Raw genomic sequence first — 9763 nt, forward strand, 5'->3', positions numbered from 1 at the left:
GATATATAATTAAAGCATCAAGGATTTAATTGAATTACCAGCCTCAAGAAGCTTGTTCCTGTGCATTTCTGAAGTTTTGAAAGCTGCAGAGCTTTGTGTATCCTGTGAAATTGCAGAAGAATTCAAAGTAAAAAAAACATGGCCGACCAAGAAGTTGAAGAGGTGCACGCAGAAGAATTTGAAGTCGAAGACGAGGGTGATGATGTGGTAGAAGTCACACCAGAAGGAAAAAGGAAGAAATCTGCTGTCAAAACAGAAAATAAGACAAGGGTCAGAAAACCGAACAAGCATGCAGAAGACTGGTTAAAACTCCTTCCAGGGTTGTCAAATGCAATTTCTACAAACGATCATATATTTAGAGACCCTTATGCTTTTGTTCGAGATGCTGAATGCCCTAGAATTACTGGCTATGATCTTTTCATGTACTTTTATCAGAACAGAATAGAGAATGTGCTAGTATGTAACCCTTGGAATAGAAATATGGCAAAATTAATTTTTCCAGAAGTGTTCCTTGATGTTGACCTGTTGAAGGCCCTAATAAATTCATACAATCCAGTAACTAGGACTTTTCACAGGCATAATGGGAGTGTATTATGTACATTGGATAGATATTCTTTTATTGAGGCTTTTGGATTGATGGGACAAATGGATGTACCTATTGACATTGCAGACTTAAAAGGAAAATTCGCTAGGAATAAAACCTACTTTGTAAACAATGTCATGCTGCCACACATTCCTTACAAAGTTAAGAAGGCAGGGTTAATCCCAAAAAAGGTGGGAGACTTTTTACCTTTGAGTAGGTTCAAAAATTATTTCAAAAACACAGTGTATGGGTTGCACAAAGTATTGGAAAGTGATGGTGCAGAGGATTGTGTATATGGTTCTCTTTTTCTGATGGCATGCGACATACAAGATCCTTTTCATCATAAGGAGTATGATTATGTGGCCTTTATCATTGACAGTATGCACATGCAGATTTGTGATGCTAAGAAAGGAGAACTAAAAGACTTCAAGTTCCACCATTATTCATTATTGATGCACCTTATCCTGTATAGCAACATTGGGTACATCAGTGGAGACTTCATTGATCAAACTTCTGATGAATTTGGTGAGTTACCTGTGCAACTCTAGACTCGTATTTGGCATAAAGATTTCTTCTATTCAAATGCTCTAGTTTTTTTCAATTTGTTCAGTTCTGTTATTATGAGGCAGCTAGATCATACTTTCTTTAGGGCACCCAATGTTTTGAAGACTTTTCTTAGGCCCTCTTTCTTAGATGAAAAAATAAAATTAGATCATAACTGGGGAAGCATATTTTTGTTTAAAGAATGTACTTTAATCAGAGTTTTTGCATGCCCACAGCCTCCTCATCTATTTCCTAAATATCTACCCCCTAGATTGGCCATTATTGAATTCTTTTGGCAATTCTTATTGATGAATAAAGAAATGATCCCTCCCTCTCTGCATAAGCCTACTTTTGTATGTAGAACCTTTAAGGTAGGAGACTTTGAAATAGGCAAGAATGCTTTTGAGGAATTGAGTGACTATTTAGGTCAGTATAAATTTGCTACTAGGCCCTATAGGATGTATTATCCTGATAGTTATATTGCAAACGAGGTTAAGACCATTAGGGGTTTTGTTCTGCCTCCAAGTAAGCCTATCCTTGTAGAGGACCTAATTGTCAACATAGTAGCAATAGGGGAGGCAGATGAGTTATTGAGGAAGTATGAAGAAATAAGGAAAGTGGAAAATGCTTTGAAGAGGACCAACCCTAATTTTAAGGGTTTTTATACAGAAATTCCATATCCTAATAATCTGAGAAAAATGATTGAGAATTTTGATCATATTATGTTACAAATGCCTCATGAGCCAGAGGGAGAAGAAGCCATTATAAATAGAGAATCCCCTGAACCAGATACACAATTAGAAATTGATTTGGAAGAAGAGCAACCATCAACATCAGCCTGGGTGCCACAAGGAAATAAAAGACAAAAGACAATGCACATCCCTGAAAAGGTGGTAAGCAGAGCTATACAAGTCATGTCTGGAAGTAGTGAGTATTTTGCTGATATTAGGCAAAATTATTTTCATCAAAGGGCTACTAAAGCAAGAAAAGCTTCTACTGACATGCAAATTGCAGCATCAAGGTTGGATGATAGGCTCATTCAATCTGAGAAATTCATGGAAGATGATGATTTTATTAAATCATCAGAATTTAAAAGTTTTCTCTATAAAATCAAACAAAATGAACTCACATTGAGTCTCATGCCAGGAGAAGATCCAGAGAAAAATAAAGAGTTAGTTGAAAAACTATTGGCTTATGACCCTGAAAGTGAAACAATGACTGCCGCAGAAGCTAGGGAATTAGTACATAGGAGTGACATGATTCTAGTACCACATTGGGACATTGAGAAAGCTTTTGTGTTGGACCAAATGAGAAGACAAGATAAGACCATCAGTTATGAAGCCACTAGCAGTGAAGGTTTTAAAAAAGGGTCAGGTTTTAATGTGGACACTAAAACCCTAGCAGTATGGAGTGTGGCCCCTGACACCAAGAAGCCTAAGATGATGGATATAGAAGAAACTGCTCAGGGCAATATGATTGTGTAGACATTGGAGAGCACTACTGGGAAGGAAATCTCCAGTTTGGTAAAACATTTTGCTCTTATGAATGAGGAAAAGGTTGATGAAATTGAGGATAAGTTAGCTGAAATGTTTAATGAATGCCTTGATATCAGGAGAACATATGAAGAAGAGCTCAAAATGAGCCATGTACAGAAACAAAGAATAGAGGAGTTGGAGGAAAAAATTAAGATTCTGGAAACAGAAATAAAATCCCTCAAAGAATAGCTCAAGATAGTAGCAGAGGCAGAGCATGCACCAAGGCAAGAGGAAGAAAGAAGGCACAAAGTAGAAGCGGAGGCCCAAACAGAAGAAATGCTTATGGGAACAACAGTGTTAGTGCCTGTGATTAGTGTGGAAACATAAGTTTCCCAGGTCAACAATAATACCAAGAAAAATGTTTTGATGAATGTATTAAATCATAGAATCAGCATTTTGAAAAGAATATCTCAGGATACTTATAATACATTCATCAGTCTATAATCTGCAGAACAGGTATGCATGGGTGCAGTTAGATGGCTTGAGCCTATTTTTCAATAGTGGGGACCCTATATGCAATTTTTTGACAGGTTGATACCCTTGTTAGCCAAGAAGCCAGATCTCCCAGATAAAGTTATTACTGTGAAGGAAGGTATGGACAAAGTGAAAGAATTATTGCAAGTCTTCATAGGAAAGATGGCAGTAATTCAAAGTAAATTAAAAATGCTAACAAATGGTTTTTATTCTTTGATTCCTTCTATTATCGATTCTAATGATAAGTTAAAAGATTTTGATGAGTGGTCTAATTCATTTGATCACATTATAGACTTGCCACAAGTGGTGTCCGTCCTCCAAGATGGTATTGATGAATGTCTTTTCAATGAACTAATTGATACCCTTTTCAAGATTGAAACTGAAGTGAATAGGTTTATCATAGAAGGAAGGGTGATTACTGATGCCAGGTGGCAGAAAACAGTGGATGAATTAACAACAATTAAAGAATGTGATTGGCCCACTAAAAGAGAAATATTTGTCTGGGAAGCAATCACAGAAATCAAAGCACTACCAATTGGGAGCAGTTAGAGAAAAGGACAAAATTGAAGATTTTATGCTCCAGATGTCATTTGCCTTCTGTTTTATTTGTTTTGTTTTGTTTGTTCGATTTTCTTTTGAAAAGGGGTAATTTACCCAATTTTTGTAAAAGGACATGTGTCACTTTCTTTAGCCCAAATTTTGTTGCATCTCACACTATTTAAGTGAGATCCCAAGGCTAAAGAAGTGTCCAAATTCTATTTCTTCTAAGTATTGTGCTTAGTCTGGTTTTTGGTCCAAATTTTGAAAGCAAGTTTGTAATGTATTTTGCTGTCAAATTCTCTGAGAATACATGAATATAGAATGACCTGTGTTTCTTTCTGAAGGCCATTCCAAGTCTACTGTAAAGGATATACCATTTTCAAAGGAAATGAATACAAATTATGAACTGTCCCCATATCAGTTCTTTCTAAATTTTGTCTCCTTTTCAATACTTAGCTACCTTGATGTTGTATGAGTAAAAGCTTGTGCAATTGAATGCAATCTAATTAGGTTGTATATCCATTTATCATTGCTATTAATTCAATGGATTAAATAAAGACTTTGATGAATGTGATAAGATTCCTTAAGTATTGAAAAGGATTTTTGAATGATAAGTTCTGATAAGAATTGCTGATAGAATTTGTTGTAAGGCAACAAATTAGATCTAAGAATTTGCTATAGACTCTGAACCCCAATGGATTAGGCACTGATCAAGTTATTTCAGCTGAAGGAGAAATATCTTACAAATGGTTTTTCAAATGCATCATCAAATCAAATTTTACTTTTATTTCCTGTAGATCTTCAAAGTTGGCCAGCACTTGTCTGCATGGAATGTTTTAGCTTCAGTTAGCCATTGTTGTTGAAAACATCTGTAGATCTATAGAAGAATTCTTGGTCATATTTGTTTATGGGATGTGTTTATCAAGTTAGTAAGAATTATGTATATGTTTAAGGATCTTGAAATGAGAATCAGAATGAAACTAAGAACAATTCTCATACATTTGTTTCAGTTTTGAACCATCCCTGGGTACACCCACCCTGGTTTTGCAGAGCCAAAAGAGTAGAAAACCATTTGTGGTTTTGTTGAAATTGGGTCCAAATACCTTACATATGCAATTGTTAATAAGAATAGGCTAGTCTTTAGATTGTGTATGTACTGTCATTTTGGTATTAAGCATTTTGTCGCTTACTAGTTTTAGCACTTTTTAAAACACCAACAAAATGGTGACTCTGCTGGGGAGTTGTCCAACACCTTTGTGAAAAGTACTGCAGTTTCTTTGATCCTGCTGTGTACGTGTGTGTCATGTGATCTATGTTTTTCCCGTGGTTATAAGGGAATCTTTTAGTGTCAAACCTTGAGAATTTAAAGAAGATAGAGCCCAAGTACCATTGCTATACACTGACGTATCCAACCTATCCAAGTGTCTTATCTAACAAGCAAGAGTTGCAGTCTTACGACATCAGTGATTGGTCTGTCTATGCCATATATTTTTGTTCCTACTTGTGTATTATTTTCCTTTGGTCAGCTAAAAGTGTCATTATATATTTTCTCAAAATAGGGTGGCAACTCAGTCAAGGTTTTGAAGCTAGTGCTTATTGTAACAAAAGGTGAATATGGCTGAGAAGAGAAAAAACACAAGAGCTTACATGAGAGCCAATCCCGATGTATCAATGTATACTAGTTTACCCCAAGGTGGTAGGAAGAACCAAAATAAGAAAAAGACAGATCCAAATCCCACTTGGAAACCTAGAGGTAATGCATCCATCAATTCCCATTATCAACTAGTAATAGGAAGAGAGTCTTCTTCGCTTAGCTCTGAATTCGAAACTACAAGACTCTTAGGAGGCATTTTCAGTACCCCATTACTAGATAAGAGAGTTTTTCAAGACAAGGATGTGTCTGCTGTGGGAATTGCTTCATTAACACCAGATCCTGTAGCAGATATGAATTATAGGCTAGGATTTAGGAGTTCATCTGACAATCCTTTTAATCCCAAAGTAGCCCCATATGTAGAACCAAACCTTATAGATCTGGATGACCCTGCTGATTCTGAAGGAACTTTTGCAGACCCTAAAGAAGTGCACTTTGAAATAGACTTTTTGAAGAAATGGATTGCTGAGGAAGAAGCTAAACACATTTTTCTTGAAAAAGAGAAGGAGCAAGCCACCTTAGATGCCATAATAGAAAGAGATGCTCTGCTAAGAAGAATGACTGCTTTGAAAGAGCAAAATAAAAAATTAGAAGAGAATACCACAACTCTCCATAAGTATGTTTTTGGAGATGTTGATAATCTGAGAGCTAAAGTTCAAGAACAGGAGAAACGCCTAAATCAAAGGCAAGAACCAGTTATTGCTCAAGTTCAAGTGTATAAACCTGTTCAAGTTGATCCTGTAGAGCCCACTACAAAAGCTCTAGATAAAGGGAAAGACAAGGCTGTAGGAATCCAAATAAATGAGCCTCAAGCTATACCAAGAAAACCTATACAACCCTCCATGTCTAAATTAGATCTAGATCTGTAGAAGGCTTGAAAAGAGAGGGAAGATCTTGCAAAAGAATTTGAGAAGGTTGAGAATGAAGCTCAAGTTGCAGAAACTAGAAGGAAAATCCAATTCATAAAGTCTAATTCTACATTGGCTTCATGGCCCAATTTGTCTATCCCACCTACAAATCCTGCACCAGTTAGTGCTCCCACAATTTCAACTCAGGGAATACCCCAATCTGCTCCTACCTCATCTTCCACTATTGGCACCCAAGTCCCATTTGTCCCACCACAATAGTCGCAAGCTACTCCCCTGAGTCAAGCTAATATAGCTAGTACCTCAAATGTTCCTGGTTTCCAAAAGAAACCTATATACCTAGAAAAGTATAGAAAGATATCATTTGCTGGTATTCCTGGTGCCCCCCATCCCATATCATTTGATTTAAGGGATAAAGTGGTTAAGTTTTCTGGAAATAATGCTATTACTAGTGAAGAACATTTGAGGATTTTCATTGACATGTTGAATGATTATGAAGTTGAACACAAAGACATGGTAATGAAATTGTTTGTGCATTCACTAATAGAGGATGTAAGGGATTGGTTCAGGAGGTTGCCTGATGACAGTATTACGTCATGGAGTGATTTGGATAAGTTGTTCAAAGAGCAATATGGGGACAATACCAATGCAGGATTCATGTTGAACGAGTTCAACAATATCAAGAAGAATCCAAATGAGTCCACATTTGATTTCAATGTTAGATTCCAAAAAGATATGTACAAACTTTTTCAATTCATGAGGTTAAATGAAGATGTCTGTCTCACAACCTATTTCAATGTTTTTGATAGCAAAATGGCTTATCAATTGAGGGATAAAGATCCTAAAACTTTAAGAGATGCCTATAGAGTTGCAGTAAATATAGAGAATAATAGAAAGGCATCTGGCAAACTAGGTAGGAGGGATGATCCTAAGATTTTTAATCCTAAAAACAATAATAAAAGGGAGGGTGACAAAACTCCTATAGGAAAAAAGCCCGAAGAACCTACTATAGGCCTGGTTTTAGAAATGCTCAAGAAGATGAATCCCACTAGTTTCAATAAGCCAAATGTTGCTGAAAAAACCCCTATGAATAACAACAACTTCAATAGGTAGCCTAGGATGCAAAATTACCCTTATACCACTCAGTGGAAAGATGGTAAACCAGTTCCCAACCAGACCCAAAATGTGAAGGATAAGGGTACTCCAGACCCCCTGCAAAGGAACACTATAAATATGAATGATGATGTACCATGGTGCATTATATGCCAATCACCTCATTCTGCTGATTATTGTGCTGTTGCTTAGTCATTTGTCCAAGCCCAAGGAGTGCAAGCTAAAGAAGAAACTGAAGAGAAAAGCCATGCCGATATAAGCTGCAATATGGTGAGCATGTGTGATGATTTGATAGATTCTGATTCAGAAGAGCCTGAAAATGATGTTACTAGCCAAAGAATTGCTTACTGGCTACATCATCAGCAAGTACTTTCAGATGATGAAGGGTATGATACAGATAAGGTATGTAGTACATTTTCTGATGTAGGTCTCACAAGTTTAAGAATGCCCTCCAAGGAGGAAATTGATAGAATTACAGTCGAAATGATTTCACAAGTCCATAGTAATTATAATTTGAGAAATAGAGCAATAAATAATGATGCAGGAAGGCCATCTAGTGTATTCATCAAATAAATCACTCATAAGATGAATGATCAAGACAAGAAAGTCAATGTAGATGTGCCTAAAATCAAGGAGAGCAAGGGTAAGAAATGGGAACCAAAGAAGAAGGTTCAATTTCAGATAAGCGAAGCAACAAAACCAGTTGTGCAACCAAAGAAGTTAGAATTGGATGTTGTCAAGAAAAATGTGGTGCCTACTACTCAAAAGACTCCGATTCCATGTACTATTGTAAAACCTACTGTGGTTGGACCTGTTGATATGATATCCATGTTATCTCAAATTACTGTAAAAGTGCCCTTGTCTAAACTTTTTAGAATTGAAGAGCATAAGAATAAGGCTTTGTCATGATTGGGTGGAATAGCAAACAATAATATTATTGTAGTTCAAACTATGTCCCAACAGACCCCATTACTAATAGAGGACAGTGGTATCATATCCCAGATTCCTCAAATGTTTTTAGATGATTCCTCAGTGGCATTCATAGAAGATATTGATCCTTTTTTCCTCAGTCTAATCATAAAGGGGAAGACCTTAAAAAATTGCATGATAGACTTAGGAGCTTCCAACACTATAATTCCTTTCAAAGTAATGGAAGCCTTAGGATTGAAGGTGGGTACCAAGCAGGGCAGATGCAGAGGGATGGATGCTAGGGAAGTCCCAGTCATAGGTACTATAAATGACTTACCATTCAAACTGGTTGCATATCCTGAAGTAGAATTGACCATGTCTGTCCTTGTGGTAGATATACCTCCACACTATGGAATGTTACTCTCTAGAAAATGGAGTGCTGCCATGGGGGGAAGCCTACAATGTGATCTTACTTATGCCACTTTTCATATAGGGGACAAAGCTGTCAGGGTAAATAGGGAACCAAGGGTTAACCACATTTTAGGTGAAGAAATTGACAAAGATACCACTTGTTTCCTAGATACTGGGATTAATGCTTTTAGGGCTGAATTAATTATTCAGGAAGTTGAAAACTTACCTGCTATCATCAAAAATGAAGTTGAATGTTGCATGAATTCACCAAAATTATGGACAATGTTCTTTGATGGGGCTAGTTCTAAAGAGGGTGTAGGGGCAGGTGTAGTCTTTGTGTCCTCTGAAAATAACACTTTTAGGTATTCATTTACCTTGAAGTTTGCCTGCACTAATAATATTGCAGAATATGAAGCATTGCTGCTAGGACTCAAAGTTGCTATACATCATAAAATTAAGAAATTATGTGTCATAGGGGATTCTGAACTAATTATCTCTCAGATCAAAGGAACCTACTCATGCAAGAATAGGAGATTGAAACAATATAGAAATGTAGTCTGGGATTAGATAGAGTTCTTTGATGCATTTGGGATCTCATGGAGAGATAGGACCCAAAACAAGATGGCTGATCTGTTGGCAAATGTAGCAATCAAGCCAAAAGAAATATCATTTGCAGGAATTTCCCAGATTGAGGTGCAAAACAGACCTTCCATATTTGACAACATTGAAAATTGGCAAGTTTTTGAAGATGACAAAGATATTACAAATTTTTTGTTAAATGAAGACAAGTACCATGGTCAGGAGATGGATTGCAGTGGACTGATTGAAACCATAAATGGGAAGGAAACCATTTTTGGTCAAGAAATAATGTAGTTGAAAAAAAATAAGATGTCGAAGGGGTTAGTAGTCTTGGAAAATATTTTTGATAACCAAGACAGAGTAAAATCAGGAGTAAATGATCCCAAACCCCAGGAGTTGGAAGAAATAAACTTGGGTACTGATGAAATTCCTAAAAGGGTTTATATTGGCCAAAATCTGCCTGTTGAAATTAGGAAAGCATTGATTGACCTACTTAGAAAATACAGACATGTTTTTGCTTGGTCATATAATGACCTTAAGGCTTACAGGGAGGATCTTT

This window comes from Cupressus sempervirens, chromosome 9, assembly GCF_028749045.1.
Source record: "Cupressus sempervirens isolate cs-2001-9-10 chromosome 9, ASM2874904v1, whole genome shotgun sequence".
Lineage (NCBI taxonomy): Eukaryota > Viridiplantae > Streptophyta > Pinopsida > Cupressales > Cupressaceae > Cupressus > Cupressus sempervirens.